Source organism: Mastomys coucha, unplaced genomic scaffold, assembly GCF_008632895.1.
Source record: "Mastomys coucha isolate ucsf_1 unplaced genomic scaffold, UCSF_Mcou_1 pScaffold20, whole genome shotgun sequence".
NCBI classification, from domain to species: domain Eukaryota; kingdom Metazoa; phylum Chordata; class Mammalia; order Rodentia; family Muridae; genus Mastomys; species Mastomys coucha.
In genome coordinates, this window is record NW_022196903.1 from 43,110,496 (window position 1) to 43,114,173 (window position 3,678).

At 43.1% G+C, this 3,678-nt stretch overlaps 1 pseudogene; it reads right to left on the minus strand.

Moving 5' to 3' along the window:
- Positions 1–76: 76 nt before the first annotated feature.
- On the minus strand, positions 77–3,421 carry LOC116099848 (annotated as a pseudogene).
- Between the last annotated feature and the right edge of the window lie 257 nt (positions 3,422–3,678).

Consider the following 3,678-nt stretch of genomic DNA (forward strand, 5'->3'; position numbering starts at 1 on the left):
TCTCTCTCTCTCTCTCTCTCTCTCTCTCTCTCTCTCTCTCTCTCTCTCTCCACCCTATCTTTTCCACAGGCCTCTCCTTTGAAATCCTAGCCACCTTCTCATGAGGTGACCCAGCAGCCTCTTCTCTGTTTTCCCAGTCTGAGAAATGAAGGGCTCCTGCTTTCTGCATGGAATTCTACATGCCATTGAAGTTCTCTGGTTATCTCCCATCAACAACAGAATACACTGCCAAGCATTGTGGGAAGGATACTTGAGGGTGTGAGGGTTCAAAGAACTCCATGGAGGCAGGGGAGGCAGGCTAGGTCACTGGACTCCTGAGGTTTGGCTGAGCTTTCAATGGAGTTCTTCCAGGAAAGGATGGTTGACTGGGAGGAGCTCCATCCAATCCACATTACTATGCACCAATCTGTATAGGGCTTCCACGCTCTTAGGTAGGAGTAGCTTCCAAAGGAAAACAGAAGCTGTGTAGGTCACATGAAGGTCCTCTGTCTTAGTTGGTGATACCACTAGAAACACTGGCAGGAGCAGGAACAAAATAAGTCAGTACAAACTTAAGAGGTTTAGAGGAACCTGGCAGTGTACTGAGATTTAACTGGATGTCAAGCAGACAAAGCTTAAAGTTCTGTGCTCTTCTTGTTCAAGGTTTTTGCCACTTTGAAGAACAATCATCATCTCCTCCAATCTTCTTTTGAGTCCAAACCATCACTTACCAATCCATAGGGAGGCCCAACAGGTTACAGCTGACATACCACAGCTGCCTGGCTATTGTCTCATTGCGAGCTTGGATAAAGACCCATGCCAAGTGGCAATCACTGAATTGACTGCCACTTAGGCTCTAGAGACCTTCTGTTATGGTACAGTACAGGCTCATCTGGGCTATCTGTTGAAGGGTCTTGATGAAAAAGAAGAGAAGCTGCCAAATTTGTCTCATAAAAGATGAGTGCCAAATCAATTCAGAATAAATTGTGCCAGGGTTGGCAGAAAATGTTGTCACTCTAGAGCCTTTCAACCTCCTGGCCAGTTCCTTAGTGAAGGGAATGTTGGTTAGTTTGCTGAAGCAGTGAGCGAGAGAGAGCTGCATTGTAGAACTTTTCACTCTGCAGGATATGGAAATGGATCCTTCCCAGATGGTGTGCAAAAAAAGACGCATTGACCACCCTTGACGGGGCTGATTCCCTCAGCTTTTCTAGCAGCAAGTGGGTCAAGAGGAAGTGATCCAGGTGGTTGATTCCAATGTGCATCTTAAAGCCATCTGCAGTCTTAGAGTAGGGGCAGGCACAGCATCACACCCACACCTTTGTTAGAATGTGCAGAGGCTTTTTCTCAGCTAAGAAGTACTTGGCAAAGGCTCAAATTGACTTGGTATCAGCTAGGTCCAGTTCCACACCTGACTGTTCCCTGTGGTGGCTTGGATCTCACTAGCCACCTGTTCCCCCTTTTGCACATCCTGGCAAGCTAAATACACTCAGGCTCCTCTTTGGGCCAGGGTCTTTAGTTGTCTCCTTCTTTCTTTATGGTAATGTTTGGTCTTTGTTCAGCTTAAGAATATCTTTGTATAATTTCATGTATTATCCCCTAAACGTTGTTGGGGTTGACTGTCAGTCACTTTGTTCCCAAACTGTCTTTAGTATGTACTGCGAAGTAGACATCAGGATTCAAGCTTCTTTTCTTTCTATGTGGGCCCAGTTGCCAACTTCCTCTGTTAGACAGCTTTCTCTTCCTCAGCTTTCTTTAGTGCTCTGTAAACTGGCTTTGTTATCAACCATTGTCCATATCAATTTTTTTTTGTCACCATGACAAATACCCAAGAAAAGCAATTGAAGAGAAAAGGTGTATGTCTACTTATCTCCTTTAAAGATCTCCAAGGGCAGTAGGCTCTACTGTTTTAGGCCCACAACAAGGCACAAACTCCATGAGGAAGGGTATGGTAGATAAAAGCTGTTCAGAAAATGGCATCCAGGAAGCAAAGAGAGTAACAGAAAGAGCCAAGCACAAATCCCATTCAGAAGCAACCTTCTTCCTACCCCAGTTTTGAATTGGTGGTCAGAGTTGTCAAAGAGACTCCCAAAACATTGTAGGCAATTGCTGTAGCCCTTGGCTTCCTTCCAAGAGGTGCAAAGCATGTCCCTATTGCCAAAGACACCATGCATTTCAGACACGGGAGCCAGAAGACCTGAGCAGGATCTGACCTGAATGCTTCCTTCCTGAGGACTAACTTTCATGGTTGGTAACCAGAAAGCACCATACAAGTTTCCAAGGAACAGAAGCAACCAAGAGTCCTACCTACCAATGGCATCTATAAACCATGGCATCGACCAGAATGGCTCAATAACTAAGAGTGCAATCGTGGCAGTAGCCAACAGCTCTCTAATTGAACATAAGGCCTGCTCAACAAAAGGGACATCATGCATGTTACTGGAAACTACCTGGGGCTAGAGGAATCATGGATCTTGTAGGAAAAGCTATAAATGCCACTTTACCAAACTACCATAATCCCTAACTACAGTCTAAATATTTATCCTCATACCCACAAGTAAGTGGTGACAGTTCACATAGCCTCAATCCTACACAAAGAACTATAAGCAACTAAGGAATGATGTGAGCAGGGGAGATAGTCTCCTTAGGAAAAGCACACCAATTGTTTATCCAATACCAAATGGCCAGCCCTGAAATCATATACATTCAAGTAATATTATATGGACTGAGTAGCTTATATTTAGAAGTGTGTGTGTGTGTGTGTGTGTGTGTGTGTGTGTGTGTGTGTGTGTGTGTGTTTGTAGAAAAAGAGGCCATAATTAGAGAGACAGCAAGGGGCTACATAGGAGGTGTCAGAAGGAGAAAAAGAGAAAGGTAAAATGTTTTAATTATATTATAATTCCAAAAATAAAAAATATTCACAAAAACACTGTAGTAACTTACTTCCTCCAGCTAGGCCCCGCCTCTTAAAGTTTCTACTGCCTCCCGACATAGATCTACCAGCTTGGGGAGGGGGGAAGGACCAAGTCTTCAACACATTAGTTAGCTGTTGGGAGCATTTCACCTTCAAACCATATCAAGAGGATTCTTCCTAAAAAGTCTAGCCTGAGACTTTGAATTTCTGCTCATCTTTGGAGAGGCCTACATTCTCTTTCTTTCTCTTGAATGAGCTTTGAGCTCTGGTTCAACACATCTTTCTATATTTTATCCAAGTCCTAAATGTTTTTGGCTACTGTACTTATATGTTTTAAGAACTATTTGTATAATTAAACACATACAAACACAAACATAATTCCAGTATTTCTTACTAACTTGCATCTGTAGTCTAGGTGAATGCAGGGAGAATCCACATACTTCTGATAACTAGGTTTCCAACCCACAGGTCATCTGTCTTCTCGGTATTTTGGTTCATCAGTTTCTTCCCAGAGACTGTAGCTGCAGCCATTTTTGTGTAATTTTTGCTCATGTGTGATTAGGAGGAATGACAGCTAATCTTATCAATTTGACTAGATTTAAAAATCACCATGGAAACAGATCACTGGATATTCATGAAAGTGATTCCAGAAAGGTTTAAACTGGGGCAGGAAGACCTAGCCTGAATAGGTCCTAGACTAAGTGAAAGGAGATAGGCAGCTGAAAAGCAGCATCCATCTCCTTCTGCTACCTGATGATGGAAACAAAGTGACCAGTCATTTATGCTTC